The sequence below is a fragment of the Leiobunum rupestre genome, chromosome 6, assembly GCF_980474605.1.
Source record: "Leiobunum rupestre chromosome 6, qqLeiRupe1.1.hap1, whole genome shotgun sequence".
In the NCBI taxonomy this organism is placed as follows: Eukaryota; Metazoa; Arthropoda; class Arachnida; order Opiliones; family Sclerosomatidae; genus Leiobunum; species Leiobunum rupestre.
Genome location: NC_143389.1, coordinates 4,269,969 through 4,292,211, shown reverse-complemented (window position 1 = coordinate 4,292,211; position 22,243 = coordinate 4,269,969). Strand labels below are relative to the sequence as shown.

Here is a 22,243-nt window from a genome sequence, read left to right as displayed (position 1 = left end):
GTAGAGACAGCGCGCCCCTCATTTTTAGGTCATTGGGTTCCAGCCAAGATGTTCCGCGTAAAGAGAAAACACGAAATAAGCCCCTCTCCATTTTTTCTCTCTTCCCGTCTTCCGTGGACAGTGAGTCGCCGCCGGGGGCCCGCCGCCCGCGGCAGCTACATTACCAAGATATAAAGTGGCAAGGCTTATTTTTGGTAAGTACAAAATCATTTATTATATATTGCTCTATAATTAACTATATTTGGAATTAAACATTTTTGTTCTATTTATCTCAAAGTCATGATTATTCCTAACATTAATAGTATTAAACTTAATATGATATATCTTTTGTTAAAGTAGATTAGGAATTTATAATTTTAATATTTATAGAGGAGTTCGGATTTAAAATGTTATATTTTTTTAATAATGATCTCAAAGATCTGACTTTTGAAATGTTTGTTACTTTTTCTAAGTATCAATAAAACATGACATTAAATTTATATTGTGCCAAGGTTCATTTTTATATTTTACATAAACTACATCACCTAAAACAATTAATAGATAAAAGTTAGCTATATTATTTTGTTTAAAAAATATATCTCTGTCTCCGTTTTATTATTTAATTTCGTGGTTTGTTTTGATATTTTGTATTTTTGGGTTACTCCCCTAATCCATGCGGCTGTCCCATGATAAAACCTTCTATAAAACATTTTCCAAAAGTCCTTTTTTAGATTCAACTATTTAAATTACATTTAAGATTAAAATTTAGAACAAAAAATATATTTCACAATTAGAATTTGTTAATAAAATTTTAACTTTGGACTTCATTCCAAAACCAGAAAAGGCCATTTCAGAGTGGATTTTACCGCGGAAATGTTTTTGTTTAGAGATAAACGTTAGTTAGTTAGTTAGTTAGTTAGTTAGTTAGTTAATTAGTTAGTTAGTTAGTTAGTTAGTTAATTAGTTAGTTAGTTAGTTAGTTAGTTAGTTAGTTAGTTAGTTAGTTAGTTAGTAAGTAAGTAAGTAAGTAAGTAAGTAAGTAAGTAAGTAAGTTAGTACTATTTTAAGTACAAGCCTTAAGTAGAATAAAATGAAAACCAATTTTCTCGCCATTTTATTTTGTTCAATTTTGATACTAACATGTATTTTATTCACGGAAAGATGCTGCCAGTTGTTAAAAAAAGGCCAAGAGTTGACCGAAATAATATTATCGTCTGGGCGAACTTTTAATTGCATAAAAAAGCAGCGTCAAAATGATAGGATGAAGGTATTTTCCTGTTAAAAGACGCAAATCCCATCCCGCGAAAATAAATGAGTAGCCAACGGCACGCGGTGTTCCCAGGTGGTCTCCCTCCCAAGTACTGACCGCGCTCGACGCTGCTTAACTTCGGTGATCAGACGAGAACCGGTGTATTCAGCGTGATATGGCCGTTGCCGCTAGAGTGTAATTGATAGCGGTGGACAAGCCGCGACTAGCCAGGTCCTGGTAGGTTGGTGATCGCCGAGGGCCACCGGCTGCATGCGGCTCCAATAGAACGTTCTATACACTCTTTTTAGAAACGTTTACTGGGCGCCGATATTATCGTACAGACAACCAACGAGCAAGCCCTTTACCGCAGAAATTTCATCCCCCCCCCCCCCCAAACCAGTTTTTTCATCACCCTCCCCGTAGACTGTAAGGTGATGGCGGTCGATTGGGAAGGCGCGTTTACGAATCTATAAAATTGGTGTGGTGTGCTTTCCCCCTTTGGAGTTCGGAGGAGGTGAAGGTTTGGCCGGTTTTTCGTCTTAGAGAAATATATTTATCTGGCAAACCCGTAAGAAATTGAGAGCAGTCAATTTTTATTAGTAGCGTAGTTGCTAGCCTAGGCTTCACATATTTCCGGCTTTGCTTTCCGCGCCTTTTTTCTTATTTTAAATGATTTTTGTAATAAATGTATGATGGCAAATAAGAAAAATTCTAGAAAATACTAGTCCCAAATCCACGTGTTTAAGATGAAACTTAGATCATGAAAATATCCTTAACCCCAAACATACTTCAACACCTAGGGTGCCTCCTACAACTCCTAAAAGGTACGTCTCTAAAATATTCATATAAAGACAGGACATAAGCCGAATTCTCTTAAACCAAAGAATAACAAAAGTTGTTAGTCCTGCTGAACCAGCTCTATAGTCTGTATGAAAAGTGACCGGTTATGGTCCACTTTTATAGAACGCTCTATTCGCTTATAATAAATTTTTCCTAAATGGTCATTTAAACGCGTTTGACGTTTCACGTAGAATCTAGTACACTTAATACGTTATTTATGGTCCTATAAACCACCATTTAGATTTTTTTTCCATACGGCCCGGTAAAGTGGCCCACTCTACTGTCTCTAGCCGATGACCCCAAAAGTGCCAGTCCGGGCCTGGCGGTGTACCTCTATTTCACGGATTCAAGATATCGTCTTCTCCTTTGTTCGCGCGATGGCTACAAACGTTGTCATCTCCCACCAGGACCAACATTCGGTGACGTAATTATGAAATATTTGAAATGCTCGAATTCTCTCTTTTTACTTTGTTAAACAGTGACGGCTCCTAGCGGGTTATCGCTTCTCGGCCTTTTGGCTAAGATCAAAGTGTAGTATCTGTTCTTATCAGCTTAATATCTGATACGGGTCCCATCGGGGCCCAAGATATTAAACTTATTTTTGGACGGCGGCGGAGTGGTCGGAGCTTGCTCCACCTCCGCCACGGGTCGGCCTGGTATTGCAGTAAATCCGGGATCGGCCCACTTCTCTCTTGAAATCAAAAATCAAACGCTCTTATAATGGCGCACTGCGCAACACAGTATTTCCGGGAAATGTTATTTGGCTGTCTTTATATATATTTCTTTATTATAATATATTGCCCCTCTGACGTCATAAGTGGTAAAATCCTTATTGTCGAATAGTTAATAATGAAGAATCGGAAAGATTCCAGTTTTTGAATTTTCTTTTACCTAGTTATACACTCTTTTTCGCGGTATTTTCACGGAGGATAGGAAGGGAGGCGAAGTAGGAGGGATGAATGGCGGCAAGATTGCGGCAGCTACGCTACGTCTAGCCGCCATTTTTCCGAAATTTTCCCGCCGCTAAGCTTCTTACAAGGATGCTGCCGCGTTCATCCCTCCTACTTCGCCTCCCTTCCTATCCTCCTTGGTATTTTCCTGGGCGCGTCCATGCTTGGTTTTCCCCCTTTCAGTCCTCTCCTCCATTATGGATACCCAAGGAGTGGATGCTAGACTCCCCGTTTAGGGCAGAGGCAATGGCCGACGAGCGGGAGGCAAGTAAGAGGGGTAAAATAAAGGCGCGAAAAGAGGTTGTTCTGTGTTATTCCTGTGGTTTTATTCGTAACCCAAGGTTCGTAAATCGTGCATGTTCTAAGTGGTTGGCTGAAGGAACCGGTTTTCATAACGTAAATTCGCGGGTTTCGGTATGGTGGGTAGAGACAGCGCGCCCCTCATTTTTAGGTCATTGGGTTCCAGCCAAGATGTTCCGCGTAAAGAGAAAACACGAAATAAGCCCCTCTCCATTTTTTCTCTCTTCCCGTCTTCCGTGGACAGTGAGTCGCCGCCGGGGGCCCGCCGCCCGCGGCAGCTACATTACCAAGATATAAAGTGGCAAGGCTTATTTTTGGTAAGTACAAAATCATTTATTATATATTGCTCTATAATTAACTATATTTGGAATTAAACATTTTTGTTCTATTTATCTCAAAGTCATGATTATTCCTAACATTAATAGTATTAAACTTAATATGATATATCTTTTGTTAAAGTAGATTAGGAATTTATAATTTTAATATTTATAGAGGAGTTCGGATTTAAAATGTTATATTTTTTTAATAATGATCTCAAAGATCTGACTTTTGAAATGTTTGTTACTTTTTCTAAGTATCAATAAAACATGACATTAAATTTATATTGTGCCAAGGTTCATTTTTATATTTTACATAAACTACATCACCTAAAACAATTAATAGATAAAAGTTAGCTATATTATTTTGTTTAAAAAATATATCTCTGTCTCCGTTTTATTATTTAATTTCGTGGTTTGTTTTGATATTTTGTATTTTTGGGTTACTCCCCTAATCCATGCGGCTGTCCCATGATAAAACCTTCTATAAAACATTTTCCAAAAGTCCTTTTTTAGATTCAACTATTTAAATTACATTTAAGATTAAAATTTAGAACAAAAAATATATTTCACAATTAGAATTTGTTAATAAAATTTTAACTTTGGACTTCATTCCAAAACCAGAAAAGGCCATTTCAGAGTGGATTTTACCGCGGAAATGTTTTTGTTTAGAGATAAACGTTAGTTAGTTAGTTAGTTAGTTAGTTAGTTAGTTAATTAGTTAGTTAGTTAGTTAGTTAGTTAATTAGTTAGTTAGTTAGTTAGTTAGTTAGTTAGTTAGTTAGTTAGTTAGTTAGTAAGTAAGTAAGTAAGTAAGTAAGTAAGTAAGTAAGTAAGTTAGTACTATTTTAAGTACAAGCCTTAAGTAGAATAAAATGAAAACCAATTTTCTCGCCATTTTATTTTGTTCAATTTTGATACTAACATGTATTTTATTCACGGAAAGATGCTGCCAGTTGTTAAAAAAAGGCCAAGAGTTGACCGAAATAATATTATCGTCTGGGCGAACTTTTAATTGCATAAAAAAGCAGCGTCAAAATGATAGGATGAAGGTATTTTCCTGTTAAAAGACGCAAATCCCATCCCGCGAAAATAAATGAGTAGCCAACGGCACGCGGTGTTCCCAGGTGGTCTCCCTCCCAAGTACTGACCGCGCTCGACGCTGCTTAACTTCGGTGATCAGACGAGAACCGGTGTATTCAGCGTGATATGGCCGTTGCCGCTAGAGTGTAATTGATAGCGGTGGACAAGCCGCGACTAGCCAGGTCCTGGTAGGTTGGTGATCGCCGAGGGCCACCGGCTGCATGCGGCTCCAATAGAACGTTCTATACACTCTTTTTAGAAACGTTTACTGGGCGCCGATATTATCGTACAGACAACCAACGAGCAAGCCCTTTACCGCAGAAATTTCATCCCCCCCCCCCCCCAAACCAGTTTTTTCATCACCCTCCCCGTAGACTGTAAGGTGATGGCGGTCGATTGGGAAGGCGCGTTTACGAATCTATAAAATTGGTGTGGTGTGCTTTCCCCCTTTGGAGTTCGGAGGAGGTGAAGGTTTGGCCGGTTTTTCGTCTTAGAGAAATATATTTATCTGGCAAACCCGTAAGAAATTGAGAGCAGTCAATTTTTATTAGTAGCGTAGTTGCTAGCCTAGGCTTCACATATTTCCGGCTTTGCTTTCCGCGCCTTTTTTCTTATTTTAAATGATTTTTGTAATAAATGTATGATGGCAAATAAGAAAAATTCTAGAAAATACTAGTCCCAAATCCACGTGTTTAAGATGAAACTTAGATCATGAAAATATCCTTAACCCCAAACATACTTCAACACCTAGGGTGCCTCCTACAACTCCTAAAAGGTACGTCTCTAAAATATTCATATAAAGACAGGACATAAGCCGAATTCTCTTAAACCAAAGAATAACAAAAGTTGTTAGTCCTGCTGAACCAGCTCTATAGTCTGTATGAAAAGTGACCGGTTATGGTCCACTTTTATAGAACGCTCTATTCGCTTATAATAAATTTTTCCTAAATGGTCATTTAAACGCGTTTGACGTTTCACGTAGAATCTAGTACACTTAATACGTTATTTATGGTCCTATAAACCACCATTTAGATTTTTTTTCCATACGGCCCGGTAAAGTGGCCCACTTCTACTGTCTCTAGCCGATGACCCCAAAAGTGCCAGTCCGGGCCTGGCGGTGTACCTCTATTTCACGGATTCAAGATATCGTCTTCTCCTTTGTTCGCGCGATGGCTACAAACGTTGTCATCTCCCACCAGGACCAACATTCGGTGACGTAATTATGAAATATTTGAAATGCTCGAATTCTCTCTTTTTACTTTGTTAAACAGTGACGGCTCCTAGCGGGTTATCGCTTCTCGGCCTTTTGGCTAAGATCAAAGTGTAGTATCTGTTTCCAATAGTTCTATACCGAGATCTTAGTCGGGGGGCGAGAAGTGTTTATACGCCTTTAAGGCGAGTTATACGTACCTGCTCGTCTATCTGCCAAGCTGAGTCGGCATTCTACACCGACCCAGATCCTGTTCCAGTTGAAGTTCCTGTTCCTGCTCCTGCGTTCCAGTCGCTGTTTGGCTCATCCCAGCGGTTCCTGAGTATCCGGTTTCCGCTTCGGCGGTCACCACCATCGTCGCCATGCCTGCCGTGTCGTCGCTGCCGTGCAAACCACAGTCCGGGCCTTCGTCCTCCAAGAAGGCCACGGCAAGAATCAAGTTCGACGGGGTCAATGTAGAAGATTTGGCTGTAGCTCTTTTCGACTGCATTGGCCCCAAGAGCATCACAGTATTTCAGATGCTGGCTAAATCTGAATGTCAGATCACTTTCAAGGACGCCATCTGTTATCAGAAGGCCGTTGATGCCGGTATAATTGTCGGCGACAAACATCTAAGTATCATTGGAGTTGCAGACCCGGTGACTCAGATCACTATGAAGGATGCGCCTTGCTGGTGGGATCTACCGTTCCTGCGAGCCGCTTTGAGGAACTACTGCGAAGTGGTGTCGGAAACATGGGAAACCTTCCAGAAAGGCCCGCTTAAAGATGTCCGAAACGGAAATCGCCGCCTTGAAGTCAAGGTCAAGAGCCCAATCCCGAACCTGATGACCATCAGCGGACATCGCATTCAGCTCGTTTATCAAGGTGTCCAAAGAATGTGCTTCTACTGTCGTAAAGACAGTCATCAGGTTCGGGATTGTCCTAAGAAGAAAAGAAAGGCGCCACCAGCTCCAGAAAATTCGGTCATCCAGGGCCATATTCCGGCCCCCGAAGACGCTGTCAATCTGGGGAACGAAACCACACCACCACCACAGAAAAGGGCAGCTATCACAGACGCTGCCGTCCACGAAGAACAGATGGAAGAATCTGTACCGGAAGCAGGATGTTTCGAGGGGGGTGAAGATGGTTGGAGTCTCTCTTCGCCAGGATCTTCCCTTAAACCATCTGATTTGCCGCAAATGTCCAACGGCTACGCAAACGCAGTAAAGACTCCGCCACAGCACACACCTGTTCTAGAGCTCTTTCCCATTTCGAAAAACCCAGCATATGAAGAACCGATCTACGAACGAGATTGGAATTGGTCGACAATGACCGAACAGGAAATAGAGAACTTTTGCCGTCGTGCACGAAGCTTGGTCACAGAGTCACCAGAAATACTTAGATGGCGTGAAGAATCACTGACTGAAGCGCGCCTCACCTTGCAAAGTCGCAGGAAACGACCACAGTCTTCCCCATCAGAATCGCACATCAAAAAAGGGAAAAAATAGGCCCTGAATATGATATGTAAATATGTTTTTAATGACTCTTTAAGTTTTATCTTTAGTTTTAATACGCTTTTAACTTTACATTATTTAAAGTTTTGATTTTGTAAATATTAAATGTCTATAGTTTAAAAAAAAATGGTATGCTTAAATGTAATACTTACCGTATACTTACCTCGGATCCTGTTTACCCTGTAAAAATGAAAAGAAAATTGTTAAAACTAAAAAATATGCTTAGAATGTGTAATCAAAAGAAAAACCACTTACCTTGACCAAAACAAATCAGTGAAAAAGTAACTCTTTTGTATTTTAAATTGTTTTAGTCCCGTTTATACTTGAATAATTGTAAATACTTACCTTTTAACGATAGAGGCGACGTCAGAAATTCTGGATTTTTTTGTGTAAAACAGTGTTCGCGATAATTTAAATTTTTTAATAACGCGGACACTTGTAACCATGACAACGAATTTTAAATAAACAAATTCAGTATCTGTTCTTATCAGCTTAATATCTGATACGGGTCCCATCGGGGCCCAAGATATTAAACTTATTTTTGGACGGCGGCGGAGTGGTCGGAGCTTGCTCCACCTCCGCCACGGGTCGGCCTGGTATTGCAGTAAATCCGGGATCGGCCCACTTCTCTCTTGAAATCAAAAATCAAACGCTCTTATAATGGCGCACTGCGCAACACAGTATTTCCGGGAAATGTTATTTGGCTGTCTTTATATATATTTCTTTATTATAATATATTGCCCCTCTGACGTCATAAGTGGTAAAATCCTTATTGTCGAATAGTTAATAATGAAGAATCGGAAAGATTCCAGTTTTTGAATTTTCTTTTACCTAGTTATACACTCTTTTTCGCGGTATTTTCACGGAGGATAGGAAGGGAGGCGAAGTAGGAGGGATGAATGGCGGCAAGATTGCGGCAGCTACGCTACGTCTAGCCGCCATTTTTCCGAAATTTTCCCGCCGCTAAGCTTCTTACAAGGATGCTGCCGCGTTCATCCCTCCTACTTCGCCTCCCTTCCTATCCTCCTTGGTATTTTCCTGGGCGCGTCCATGCTTGGTTTTCCCCCTTTCAGTCCTCTCCTCCATTATGGATACCCAAGGAGTGGATGCTAGACTCCCCGTTTAGGGCAGAGGCAATGGCCGACGAGCGGGAGGCAAGTAAGAGGGGTAAAATAAAGGCGCGAAAAGAGGTTGTTCTGTGTTATTCCTGTGGTTTTATTCGTAACCCAAGGTTCGTAAATCGTGCATGTTCTAAGTGGTTGGCTGAAGGAACCGGTTTTCATAACGTAAATTCGCGGGTTTCGGTATGGTGGGTAGAGACAGCGCGCCCCTCATTTTTAGGTCATTGGGTTCCAGCCAAGATGTTCCGCGTAAAGAGAAAACACGAAATAAGCCCCTCTCCATTTTTTCTCTCTTCCCGTCTTCCGTGGACAGTGAGTCGCCGCCGGGGGCCCGCCGCCCGCGGCAGCTACATTACCAAGATATAAAGTGGCAAGGCTTATTTTTGGTAAGTACAAAATCATTTATTATATATTGCTCTATAATTAACTATATTTGGAATTAAACATTTTTGTTCTATTTATCTCAAAGTCATGATTATTCCTAACATTAATAGTATTAAACTTAATATGATATATCTTTTGTTAAAGTAGATTAGGAATTTATAATTTTAATATTTATAGAGGAGTTCGGATTTAAAATGTTATATTTTTTTAATAATGATCTCAAAGATCTGACTTTTGAAATGTTTGTTACTTTTTCTAAGTATCAATAAAACATGACATTAAATTTATATTGTGCCAAGGTTCATTTTTATATTTTACATAAACTACATCACCTAAAACAATTAATAGATAAAAGTTAGCTATATTATTTTGTTTAAAAAATATATCTCTGTCTCCGTTTTATTATTTAATTTCGTGGTTTGTTTTGATATTTTGTATTTTTGGGTTACTCCCCTAATCCATGCGGCTGTCCCATGATAAAACCTTCTATAAAACATTTTCCAAAAGTCCTTTTTTAGATTCAACTATTTAAATTACATTTAAGATTAAAATTTAGAACAAAAAATATATTTCACAATTAGAATTTGTTAATAAAATTTTAACTTTGGACTTCATTCCAAAACCAGAAAAGGCCATTTCAGAGTGGATTTTACCGCGGAAATGTTTTTGTTTAGAGATAAACGTTAGTTAGTTAGTTAGTTAGTTAGTTAGTTAGTTAGTTAATTAGTTAGTTAGTTAGTTAGTTAGTTAATTAGTTAGTTAGTTAGTTAGTTAGTTAGTTAGTTAGTTAGTTAGTTAGTTAGTAAGTAAGTAAGTAAGTAAGTAAGTAAGTAAGTAAGTAAGTAAGTTAGTACTATTTTAAGTACAAGCCTTAAGTAGAATAAAATGAAAACCAATTTTCTCGCCATTTTATTTTGTTCAATTTTGATACTAACATGTATTTTATTCACGGAAAGATGCTGCCAGTTGTTAAAAAAAGGCCAAGAGTTGACCGAAATAATATTATCGTCTGGGCGAACTTTTAATTGCATAAAAAAGCAGCGTCAAAATGATAGGATGAAGGTATTTTCCTGTTAAAAGACGCAAATCCCATCCCGCGAAAATAAATGAGTAGCCAACGGCACGCGGTGTTCCCAGGTGGTCTCCCTCCCAAGTACTGACCGCGCTCGACGCTGCTTAACTTCGGTGATCAGACGAGAACCGGTGTATTCAGCGTGATATGGCCGTTGCCGCTAGAGTGTAATTGATAGCGGTGGACAAGCCGCGACTAGCCAGGTCCTGGTAGGTTGGTGATCGCCGAGGGCCACCGGCTGCATGCGGCTCCAATAGAACGTTCTATACACTCTTTTTAGAAACGTTTACTGGGCGCCGATATTATCGTACAGACAACCAACGAGCAAGCCCTTTACCGCAGAAATTTCATCCCCCCCCCCCCCCCCAAACCAGTTTTTTCATCACCCTCCCCGTAGACTGTAAGGTGATGGCGGTCGATTGGGAAGGCGCGTTTACGAATCTATAAAATTGGTGTGGTGTGCTTTCCCCCTTTGGAGTTCGGAGGAGGTGAAGGTTTGGCCGGTTTTTCGTCTTAGAGAAATATATTTATCTGGCAAACCCGTAAGAAATTGAGAGCAGTCAATTTTTATTAGTAGCGTAGTTGCTAGCCTAGGCTTCACATATTTCCGGCTTTGCTTTCCGCGCCTTTTTTCTTATTTTAAATGATTTTTGTAATAAATGTATGATGGCAAATAAGAAAAATTCTAGAAAATACTAGTCCCAAATCCACGTGTTTAAGATGAAACTTAGATCATGAAAATATCCTTAACCCCAAACATACTTCAACACCTAGGGTGCCTCCTACAACTCCTAAAAGGTACGTCTCTAAAATATTCATATAAAGACAGGACATAAGCCGAATTCTCTTAAACCAAAGAATAACAAAAGTTGTTAGTCCTGCTGAACCAGCTCTATAGTCTGTATGAAAAGTGACCGGTTATGGTCCACTTTTATAGAACGCTCTATTCGCTTATAATAAATTTTTCCTAAATGGTCATTTAAACGCGTTTGACGTTTCACGTAGAATCTAGTACACTTAATACGTTATTTATGGTCCTATAAACCACCATTTAGATTTTTTTTCCATACGGCCCGGTAAAGTGGCCCACTCTACTGTCTCTAGCCGATGACCCCAAAAGTGCCAGTCCGGGCCTGGCGGTGTACCTCTATTTCACGGATTCAAGATATCGTCTTCTCCTTTGTTCGCGCGATGGCTACAAACGTTGTCATCTCCCACCAGGACCAACATTCGGTGACGTAATTATGAAATATTTGAAATGCTCGAATTCTCTCTTTTTACTTTGTTAAACAGTGACGGCTCCTAGCGGGTTATCGCTTCTCGGCCTTTTGGCTAAGATCAAAGTGTAGTATCTGTTTTCAATAGTGCTATACCGAGATCTTAGTCGGGGGGCGAGAAGTGTTTTTACGCCATTAGGCGAGTTTGCCTGCTCTCCGCTCCGCTGAATCGTCAGTCGCTGCCGTTCCTGTCTCCAGTCCAGTTCCAGTTCCGGCTGTTGTTCCTGTTTTCCTGTTGCCGCTTGCTACAAACCAACAGTACTGAGTTCCGGTCTCCGCTTCGGCGGTCACCATCAACGTAGCCATGCCTGCCGTGCAGTCCCTGCCAGCAGCATCGCAGTCCTCTTCTATGTCCTCAAAGAAAGCCACCGCACGTATAAAATTCGACGGTGTCGCCGTAGAAGATTTGGCTCTTGGCCTTTTCGACCACATTGGCCCCAAGAGTATCACCGTCTTTCAAATGATCGGGAAGGCGGAAGTCCAAGTGACGTTTAAAGACTTTACCTGCTACCAGAAAGCGGTGGGTACCGGTATTATCATCGGGGAGAAACATCTCAGCATAGTTGGAGTTGCTGATCCGGTGACTCAGGTCACTGTAAAAAATGCGCCCAGTTGGTGGGATCTCTCGTTCTTAAAAGCCAACCTAAAAGGCTATTGTGAAGTTCTCTCCGAGACGTGGGAGACCTTCCAGCAAGGCCCTCTGAAGGACGTCCGAAACGGTAACCGCCGTCTTGAAGTCAGAATCAAGAGTCCAATCCCGAACCTGATGACCATCAGTGGACACCGAATCCAACTAGTTTATCAAGGCGTCCAACGCATGTGTTTTTATTGTCGCAAGGACAGTCATCAGGTTCGGGATTGCCCGAAAAAGAAAAACAAGGCTCGACCATCTCCAGATACCGCCACTTACCAGAACCCGGACTCTAACGAACCAGAGAACGTTAGGAGCGGAACGCCGATTCCAGTCGAGGATGTTGCAGACGCCGGCACCCACGACGAAATGATGGATGAAACCTCACCATCACGAAAAGAGAAAGGACTAACCCTCCCACATAGAGACTTCCATGGTTCGAAAGAGAGTTGGTCACTTACAACGCCGGAGCCATCTCCAGAGAAACCTGAGTCCTCCACCGTAGTCCTAGGATACGCCGGTGCTGTGAAGTCACCCCAGAAGGAAGCCCAGTGCACACAAGAACCTGTTCTAAAGAAACCTGAGGAAGTACCAATTAACGAACGTCATTGGAACTTCGGGACCCTATCGAAAGACGAACTAGAGGATTTCTGTCGTAAAGTCAGCGAATTAAATAACACGGAACCTAAGGTCCTGGCGTGGTGCGAAAAAGCATTGGGAAAGGCAAAAAATCAACTTCTCCTGCGTTCCAAACGACGGCATAGTCCTCCTAGTGAAAAAGATCCCAAGAAAGGGAAAAAATAAGTCTTACGCTAATTGTGTAATTATGTTTTTAATTATATCTTTTTCGTAATTGACTCTTAAACTGAAAAGTCGGTTTTATCAAATCATTTATTGTGATTAGATTTTAATGATTTAAATTTTAGTTTTATTTTTAAATGTTTACAATAATATAGCTTAAATGTTACATACGTACCTCGAAATAACTCTGAAAAAAAAAAGATAAAATTAATTATGGTTAAATTTTTTAGTTTTAAAAACTAAACCATTTCTTTAAGTTTAAAAAGTTGAAAAAATAAGAAAAAAAATATATATGTTTTCTTAAATGTAATACTCACCTTCGTACGTGACTCGGAACCAGATTACCCTGAAAAGAAAATGTTAAAGTTAAAAATGTTGAACAGTATGCCTAAAAAAACCAAAAAGAAAAATACTTACCTTGACCAAGATTTACCTAGTACCCATAGAACTAGTTATTTTTTTTTTGACATATCGATCGAACTCCATGAAATTGTTAAATTGTTTAAAACAATGTTCGCGCTAAATTAAATGCTTAATAACGCGGACATTTGTAAATATGACCAGAATTTTTAATAAACAAATTCAGTATCTGTTCTTATCAGCTTAATATCTGATACGGGTCCCATCGGGGCCCAAGATATTAAACTTATTTTTGGACGGCGGCGGAGTGGTCGGAGCTTGCTCCACCTCCGCCACGGGTCGGCCTGGTATTGCAGTAAATCCGGGATCGGCCCACTTCTCTCTTGAAATCAAAAATCAAACGCTCTTATAATGGCGCACTGCGCAACACAGTATTTCCGGGAAATGTTATTTGGCTGTCTTTATATATATTTCTTTATTATAATATATTGCCCCTCTGACGTCATAAGTGGTAAAATCCTTATTGTCGAATAGTTAATAATGAAGAATCGGAAAGATTCCAGTTTTTGAATTTTCTTTTACCTAGTTATACACTCTTTTTCGCGGTATTTTCACGGAGGATAGGAAGGGAGGCGAAGTAGGAGGGATGAATGGCGGCAAGATTGCGGCAGCTACGCTACGTCTAGCCGCCATTTTTCCGAAATTTTCCCGCCGCTAAGCTTCTTACAAGGATGCTGCCGCGTTCATCCCTCCTACTTCGCCTCCCTTCCTATCCTCCTTGGTATTTTCCTGGGCGCGTCCATGCTTGGTTTTCCCCCTTTCAGTCCTCTCCTCCATTATGGATACCCAAGGAGTGGATGCTAGACTCCCCGTTTAGGGCAGAGGCAATGGCCGACGAGCGGGAGGCAAGTAAGAGGGGTAAATTAAAGGCGCGAAAAGAGGTTGTTCTGTGTTATTCCTGTGGTTTTATTCGTAACCCAAGGTTCGTAAATCGTGCATGTTCTAAGTGGTTGGCTGAAGGAACCGGTTTTCATAACGTAAATTCGCGGGTTTCGGTATGGTGGGTAGAGACAGCGCGCCCCTCATTTTTAGGTCATTGGGTTCCAGCCAAGATGTTCCGCGTAAAGAGAAAACACGAAATAAGCCCCTCTCCATTTTTTCTCTCTTCCCGTCTTCCGTGGACAGTGAGTCGCCGCCGGGGGCCCGCCGCCCGCGGCAGCTACATTACCAAGATATAAAGTGGCAAGGCTTATTTTTGGTAAGTACAAAATCATTTATTATATATTGCTCTATAATTAACTATATTTGGAATTAAACATTTTTGTTCTATTTATCTCAAAGTCATGATTATTCCTAACATTAATAGTATTAAACTTAATATGATATATCTTTTGTTAAAGTAGATTAGGAATTTATAATTTTAATATTTATAGAGGAGTTCGGATTTAAAATGTTATATTTTTTTAATAATGATCTCAAAGATCTGACTTTTGAAATGTTTGTTACTTTTTCTAAGTATCAATAAAACATGACATTAAATTTATATTGTGCCAAGGTTCATTTTTATATTTTACATAAACTACATCACCTAAAACAATTAATAGATAAAAGTTAGCTATATTATTTTGTTTAAAAAATATATCTCTGTCTCCGTTTTATTATTTAATTTCGTGGTTTGTTTTGATATTTTGTATTTTTGGGTTACTCCCCTAATCCATGCGGCTGTCCCATGATAAAACCTTCTATAAAACATTTTCCAAAAGTCCTTTTTTAGATTCAACTATTTAAATTACATTTAAGATTAAAATTTAGAACAAAAAATATATTTCACAATTAGAATTTGTTAATAAAATTTTAACTTTGGACTTCATTCCAAAACCAGAAAAGGCCATTTCAGAGTGGATTTTACCGCGGAAATGTTTTTGTTTAGAGATAAACGTTAGTTAGTTAGTTAGTTAGTTAGTTAGTTAGTTAGTTAATTAGTTAGTTAGTTAGTTAGTTAGTTAATTAGTTAGTTAGTTAGTTAGTTAGTTAGTTAGTTAGTTAGTTAGTTAGTTAGTAAGTAAGTAAGTAAGTAAGTAAGTAAGTAAGTAAGTAAGTAAGTTAGTACTATTTTAAGTACAAGCCTTAAGTAGAATAAAATGAAAACCAATTTTCTCGCCATTTTATTTTGTTCAATTTTGATACTAACATGTATTTTATTCACGGAAAGATGCTGCCAGTTGTTAAAAAAAGGCCAAGAGTTGACCGAAATAATATTATCGTCTGGGCGAACTTTTAATTGCATAAAAAAGCAGCGTCAAAATGATAGGATGAAGGTATTTTCCTGTTAAAAGACGCAAATCCCATCCCGCGAAAATAAATGAGTAGCCAACGGCACGCGGTGTTCCCAGGTGGTCTCCCTCCCAAGTACTGACCGCGCTCGACGCTGCTTAACTTCGGTGATCAGACGAGAACCGGTGTATTCAGCGTGATATGGCCGTTGCCGCTAGAGTGTAATTGATAGCGGTGGACAAGCCGCGACTAGCCAGGTCCTGGTAGGTTGGTGATCGCCGAGGGCCACCGGCTGCATGCGGCTCCAATAGAACGTTCTATACACTCTTTTTAGAAACGTTTACTGGGCGCCGATATTATCGTACAGACAACCAACGAGCAAGCCCTTTACCGCAGAAATTTCATCCCCCCCCCCCCCCCCAAACCAGTTTTTTCATCACCCTCCCCGTAGACTGTAAGGTGATGGCGGTCGATTGGGAAGGCGCGTTTACGAATCTATAAAATTGGTGTGGTGTGCTTTCCCCCTTTGGAGTTCGGAGGAGGTGAAGGTTTGGCCGGTTTTTCGTCTTAGAGAAATATATTTATCTGGCAAACCCGTAAGAAATTGAGAGCAGTCAATTTTTATTAGTAGCGTAGTTGCTAGCCTAGGCTTCACATATTTCCGGCTTTGCTTTCCGCGCCTTTTTTCTTATTTTAAATGATTTTTGTAATAAATGTATGATGGCAAATAAGCAAAATTCTAGAAAATACTAGTCCCAAATCCACGTGTTTAAGATGAAACTTAGATCATGAAAATATCCTTAACCCCAAACATACTTCAACACCTAGGGTGCCTCCTACAACTCCTAAAAGGTACGTCTCTAAAATATTCATATAAAGACAGGACATAAGCCGAATTCTCTTAAACCAAAGAATAACAAAAGTTGTTAGTCCTGCTGAACCAGCTCTATAGTCTGTATGAAAAGTGACCGGTTATGGTCCACTTTTATAGAACGCTCTATTCGCTTATAATAAATTTTTCCTAAATGGTCATTTAAACGCGTTTGACGTTTCACGTAGAATCTAGTACACTTAATACGTTATTTATGGTCCTATAAACCACCATTTAGATTTTTTTTCCATACGGCCCGGTAAAGTGGCCCACTCTACTGTCTCTAGCCGATGACCCCAAAAGTGCCAGTCCGGGCCTGGCGGTGTACCTCTATTTCACGGATTCAAGATATCGTCTTCTCCTTTGTTCGCGCGATGGCTACAAACGTTGTCATCTCCCACCAGGACCAACATTCGGTGACGTAATTATGAAATATTTGAAATGCTCGAATTCTCTCTTTTTACTTTGTTAAACAGTGACGGCTCCTAGCGGGTTATCGCTTCTCGGCCTTTTGGCTAAGATCAAAGTGTAGTATCTGTTCTTATCAGCTTAATATCTGATACGGGTCCCATCGGGGCCCAAGATATTAAACTTATTTTTGGACGGCGGCGGAGTGGTCGGAGCTTGCTCCACCTCCGCCACGGGTCGGCCTGGTATTGCAGTAAATCCGGGATCGGCCCACTTCTCTCTTGAAATCAAAAATCAAACGCTCTTATAATGGCGCACTGCGCAACACAGTATTTCCGGGAAATGTTATTTGGCTGTCTTTATATATATTTCTTTATTATAATATATTGCCCCTCTGACGTCATAAGTGGTAAAATCCTTATTGTCGAATAGTTAATAATGAAGAATCGGAAAGATTCCAGTTTTTGAATTTTCTTTTACCTAGTTATACACTCTTTTTCGCGGTATTTTCACGGAGGATAGGAAGGGAGGCGAAGTAGGAGGGATGAATGGCGGCAAGATTGCGGCAGCTACGCTACGTCTAGCCGCCATTTTTCCGAAATTTTCCCGCCGCTAAGCTTCTTACAAGGATGCTGCCGCGTTCATCCCTCCTACTTCGCCTCCCTTCCTATCCTCCTTGGTATTTTCCTGGGCGCGTCCATGCTTGGTTTTCCCCCTTTCAGTCCTCTCCTCCATTATGGATACCCAAGGAGTGGATGCTAGACTCCCCGTTTAGGGCAGAGGCAATGGCCGACGAGCGGGAGGCAAGTAAGAGGGGTAAAATAAAGGCGCGAAAAGAGGTTGTTCTGTGTTATTCCTGTGGTTTTATTCGTAACCCAAGGTTCGTAAATCGTGCATGTTCTAAGTGGTTGGCTGAAGGAACCGGTTTTCATAACGTAAATTCGCGGGTTTCGGTATGGTGGGTAGAGACAGCGCGCCCCTCATTTTTAGGTCATTGGGTTCCAGCCAAGATGTTCCGCGTAAAGAGAAAACACGAAATAAGCCCCTCTCCATTTTTTCTCTCTTCCCGTCTTCCGTGGACAGTGAGTCGCCGCCGGGGGCCCGCCGCCCGCGGCAGCTACATTACCAAGATATAAAGTGGCAAGGCTTATTTTTGGTAAGTACAAAATCATTTATTATATATTGCTCTATAATTAACTATATTTGGAATTAAACATTTTTGTTCTATTTATCTCAAAGTCATGATTATTCCTAACATTAATAGTATTAAACTTAATATGATATATCTTTTGTTAAAGTAGATTAGGAATTTATAATTTTAATATTTATAGAGGAGTTCGGATTTAAAATGTTATATTTTTTTAATAATGATCTCAAAGATCTGACTTTTGAAATGTTTGTTACTTTTTCTAAGTATCAATAAAACATGACATTAAATTTATATTGTGCCAAGGTTCATTTTTATATTTTACATAAACTACATCACCTAAAACAATTAATAGATAAAAGTTAGCTATATTATTTTGTTTAAAAAATATATCTCTGTCTCCGTTTTATTATTTAATTTCGTGGTTTGTTTTGATATTTTGTATTTTTGGGTTACTCCCCTAATCCATGCGGCTGTCCCATGATAAAACCTTCTATAAAACATTTTCCAAAAGTCCTTTTTTAGATTCAACTATTTAAATTACATTTAAGATTAAAATTTAGAACAAAAAATATATTTCACAATTAGAATTTGTTAATAAAATTTTAACTTTGGACTTCATTCCAAAACCAGAAAAGGCCATTTCAGAGTGGATTTTACCGCGGAAATGTTTTTGTTTAGAGATAAACGTTAGTTAGTTAGTTAGTTAGTTAGTTAGTTAGTTAGTTAATTAGTTAGTTAGTTAGTTAGTTAGTTAATTAGTTAGTTAGTTAGTTAGTTAGTTAGTTAGTTAGTTAGTTAGTTAGTTAGTAAGTAAGTAAGTAAGTAAGTAAGTAAGTAAGTAAGTAAGTAAGTTAGTACTATTTTAAGTACAAGCCTTAAGTAGAATAAAATGAAAACCAATTTTCTCGCCATTTTATTTTGTTCAATTTTGATACTAACATGTATTTTATTCACGGAAAGATGCTGCCAGTTGTTAAAAAAAGGCCAAGAGTTGACCGAAATAATATTATCGTCTGGGCGAACTTTTAATTGCATAAAAAAGCAGCGTCAAAATGATAGGATGAAGGTATTTTCCTGTTAAAAGACGCAAATCCCATCCCGCGAAAATAAATGAGTAGCCAACGGCACGCGGTGTTCCCAGGTGGTCTCCCTCCCAAGTACTGACCGCGCTCGACGCTGCTTAACTTCGGTGATCAGACGAGAACCGGTGTATTCAGCGTGATATGGCCGTTGCCGCTAGAGTGTAATTGATAGCGGTGGACAAGCCGCGACTAGCCAGGTCCTGGTAGGTTGGTGATCGCCGAGGGCCACCGGCTGCATGCGGCTCCAATAGAACGTTCTATACACTCTTTTTAGAAACGTTTACTGGGCGCCGATATTATCGTACAGACAACCAACGAGCAAGCCCTTTACCGCAGAAATTTCATCCCCCCCCCCCCCCCCCCAAACCAGTTTTTTCATCACCCTCCCCGTAGACTGTAAGGTGATGGCGGTCGATTGGGAAGGCGCGTTTACGAATCTATAAAATTGGTGTGGTGTGCTTTCCCCCTTTGGAGTTCGGAGGAGGTGAAGGTTTGGCCGGTTTTTCGTCTTAGAGAAATATATTTATCTGGCAAACCCGTAAGAAATTGAGAGCAGTCAATTTTTATTAGTAGCGTAGTTGCTAGCCTAGGCTTCACATATTTCCGGCTTTGCTTTCCGCGCCTTTTTTCTTATTTTAAATGATTTTTGTAATAAATGTATGATGGCAAATAAGCAAAATTCTAGAAAATACTAGTCCCAAATCCACGTGTTTAAGATGAAACTTAGATCATGAAAATATCCTTAACCCCAAACATACTTCAACACCTAGGGTGCCTCCTACAACTCCTAAAAGGTACGTCTCTAAAATATTCATATAAAGACAGGACATAAGCCGAATTCTCTTAAACCAAAGAATAACAAAAGTTGTTAGTCCTGCTGAACCAGCTCTATAGTCTGTATGAAAAGTGACCGGTTATGGTCCACTTTTATAGAACGCTCTATTCGCTTATAATAAATTTTTCCTAAATGGTCATTTAAACGCGTTTGACGTTTCACGTAGAATCTAGTACACTTAATACGTTATTTATGGTCCTATAAACCACCATTTAGATTTTTTTTCCATACGGCCCGGTAAAGTGGCCCACTCTACTGTCTCTAGCCGATGACCCCAAAAGTGCCAGTCCGGGCCTGGCGGTGTACCTCTATTTCACGGATTCAAGATATCGTCTTCTCCTTTGTTCGCGCGATGGCTACAAACGTTGTCATCTCCCACCAGGACCAACATTCGGTGACGTAATTATGAAATATTTGAAATGCTCGAATTCTCTCTTTTTACTTTGTTAAACAGTGACGGCTCCTAGCGGGTTATCGCTTCTCGGCCTTTTGGCTAAGATCAAAGTGTAGTATCTGTTTCCAATAGTTCTATACCGAGATCTTAGTCGGGGGGCGAGAAGTGTTTATACGCCTTTAAGGCGAGTTATACGTACCTGCTCGTCTATCTGCCAAGCTGAGTCGGCATTCTACACCGACCCAGATCCTGTTCCAGTTGAAGTTCCTGTTCCTGCTCCTGCGTTCCAGTCGCTGTTTGGCTCATCCCAGCGGTTCCTGAGTATCCGGTTTCCGCTTCGGCGGTCACCACCATCGTCGCCATGCCTGCCGTGTCGTCGCTGCCGTGCAAACCACAGTCCGGGCCTTCGTCCTCCAAGAAGGCCACGGCAAGAATCAAGTTCGACGGGGTCAATGTAGAAGATTTGGCTGTAGCTCTTTTCGACTGCATTGGCCCCAAGAGCATCACAGTATTTCAGATGCTGGCTAAATCTGAATGTCAGATCACTTTCAAGGACGCCATCTGTTATCAGAAGGCCGTTGATGCCGGTATAATTGTCGGCGACAAACATCTAAGTATCATTGGAGTTGCAGACCCGGTGACTCAGATCACTATGAAGGATGCGCCTTGCTGGTGGGATCTACCGTTCCTGCGAGCCGCTTTGAGGAACTACTGCGAAGTGGTGTCGGAAACATGGGAAACCTTCCAGAAAGGCCCGCTTAAAGATGTCCGAAACGGAAATCGCCGCCTTGAAGTCAAGGTCAAGAGCCCAATCCCGAACCTGATGACCATCAGCGGACATCGCATTCAGCTCGTTTATCAAGGTGTCCAAAGAATGTGCTTCTACTGTCGTAAAGACAGTCATCAGGTTCGGGATTGTCCTAAGAAGAAAAGAAAGGCGCCACCAGCTCCAGAAAATTCGGTCATCCAGGGCCATATTCCGGCCCCCGAAGACGCTGTCAATCTGGGGAACGAAACCACACCACCACCACAGAAAAGGGCAGCTATCACAGACGCTGCCGTCCACGAAGAACAGATGGAAGAATCTGTACCGGAAGCAGGATGTTTCGAGGGGGGTGAAGATGGTTGGAGTCTCTCTTCGCCAGGATCTTCCCTTAAACCATCTGATTTGCCGCAAATGTCCAACGGCTACGCAAACGCAGTAAAGACTCCGCCACAGCACACACCTGTTCTAGAGCTCTTTCCCATTTCGAAAAACCCAGCATATGAAGAACCGATCTACGAACGAGATTGGAATTGGTCGACAATGACCGAACAGGAAATAGAGAACTTTTGCCGTCGTGCACGAAGCTTGGTCACAGAGTCACCAGAAATACTTAGATGGCGTGAAGAATCACTGACTGAAGCGCGCCTCACCTTGCAAAGTCGCAGGAAACGACCACAGTCTTCCCCATCAGAATCGCACATCAAAAAAGGGAAAAAATAGGCCCTGAATATGATATGTAAATATGTTTTTAATGACTCTTTAAGTTTTATCTTTAGTTTTAATACGCTTTTAACTTTACATTATTTAAAGTTTTGATTTTGTAAATATTAAATGTCTATAGTTTAAAAAAAAATGGTATGCTTAAATGTAATACTTACCGTATACTTACCTCGGATCCTGTTTACCCTGTAAAAATGAAAAGAAAATTGTTAAAACTAAAAAATATGCTTAGAATGTGTAATCAAAAGAAAAACCACTTACCTTGACCAAAACAAATCAGTGAAAAAGTAACTCTTTTGTATTTTAAATTGTTTTAGTCCCGTTTATACTTGAATAATTGTAAATACTTACCTTTTAACGATAGAGGCGACGTCAGAAATTCTGGATTTTTTTGTGTAAAACAGTGTTCGCGATAATTTAAATTTTTTAATAACGCGGACACTTGTAACCATGACAACGAATTTTAAATAAACAAATTCAGTATCTGTTCTTATCAGCTTAATATCTGATACGGGTCCCATCGGGGCCCAAGATATTAAACTTATTTTTGGACGGCGGCGGAGTGGTCGGAGCTTGCTCCACCTCCGCCACGGGTCGGCCTGGTATTGCAGTAAATCCGGGATCGGCCCACTTCTCTCTTGAAATCAAAAATCAAACGCTCTTATAATGGCGCACT

The 22,243-nt window shown here is 40.4% G+C and overlaps 7 non-coding genes and 6 pseudogenes across 7 annotated transcripts; 8 read left to right on the top strand and 5 right to left on the bottom strand.

Annotated features, from left to right (window-relative positions):
• Positions 1 to 1,296: 1,296 nt before the first annotated feature.
• LOC149938630 (5S ribosomal RNA) lies at positions 1,297 to 1,415 on the bottom strand. Its single transcript, XR_016482095.1, has one exon. It is a non-coding gene; the product is annotated as a 5S ribosomal RNA (ribosomal RNA).
• Positions 1,416 to 2,566: 1,151 nt separating this feature from the next.
• LOC149938629 (U2 spliceosomal RNA) lies at positions 2,567 to 2,758 on the top strand. Its single transcript, XR_016481512.1, has one exon. It is a non-coding gene; the product is annotated as a U2 spliceosomal RNA (small nuclear RNA).
• Positions 2,759 to 4,737: 1,979 nt separating this feature from the next.
• LOC149938628 (5S ribosomal RNA) lies at positions 4,738 to 4,856 on the bottom strand. Its single transcript, XR_016482094.1, has one exon. It is a non-coding gene; the product is annotated as a 5S ribosomal RNA (ribosomal RNA).
• A 1,152-nt stretch (positions 4,857 to 6,008) lies between these two features.
• On the top strand, positions 6,009 to 6,145 carry LOC149938627 (U2 spliceosomal RNA; annotated as a pseudogene).
• A 1,730-nt stretch (positions 6,146 to 7,875) lies between these two features.
• LOC149938626 (U2 spliceosomal RNA) lies at positions 7,876 to 8,051 on the top strand (annotated as a pseudogene).
• Positions 8,052 to 10,038: 1,987 nt separating this feature from the next.
• On the bottom strand, positions 10,039 to 10,157 carry LOC149938625 (5S ribosomal RNA). The gene has a single exon (XR_016482093.1). It is a non-coding gene; the product is annotated as a 5S ribosomal RNA (ribosomal RNA).
• Positions 10,158 to 11,310: 1,153 nt separating this feature from the next.
• Positions 11,311 to 11,450, top strand: LOC149938624 (U2 spliceosomal RNA; annotated as a pseudogene).
• Positions 11,451 to 13,269: 1,819 nt separating this feature from the next.
• Positions 13,270 to 13,448, top strand: LOC149938623 (U2 spliceosomal RNA; annotated as a pseudogene).
• Positions 13,449 to 15,435: 1,987 nt separating this feature from the next.
• Positions 15,436 to 15,554, bottom strand: LOC149938622 (5S ribosomal RNA). The gene has a single exon (XR_016482092.1). It is a non-coding gene; the product is annotated as a 5S ribosomal RNA (ribosomal RNA).
• Positions 15,555 to 16,707: 1,153 nt separating this feature from the next.
• Positions 16,708 to 16,899, top strand: LOC149938621 (U2 spliceosomal RNA). Its single transcript, XR_016481511.1, has one exon. It is a non-coding gene; the product is annotated as a U2 spliceosomal RNA (small nuclear RNA).
• A 1,987-nt stretch (positions 16,900 to 18,886) lies between these two features.
• On the bottom strand, positions 18,887 to 19,005 carry LOC149938620 (5S ribosomal RNA). The gene has a single exon (XR_016482091.1). It is a non-coding gene; the product is annotated as a 5S ribosomal RNA (ribosomal RNA).
• A 1,155-nt stretch (positions 19,006 to 20,160) lies between these two features.
• Positions 20,161 to 20,297, top strand: LOC149938619 (U2 spliceosomal RNA; annotated as a pseudogene).
• Positions 20,298 to 22,027: 1,730 nt separating this feature from the next.
• Positions 22,028 to 22,203, top strand: LOC149938618 (U2 spliceosomal RNA; annotated as a pseudogene).
• The last annotated feature ends 40 nt before the right edge of the window (positions 22,204 to 22,243 follow it).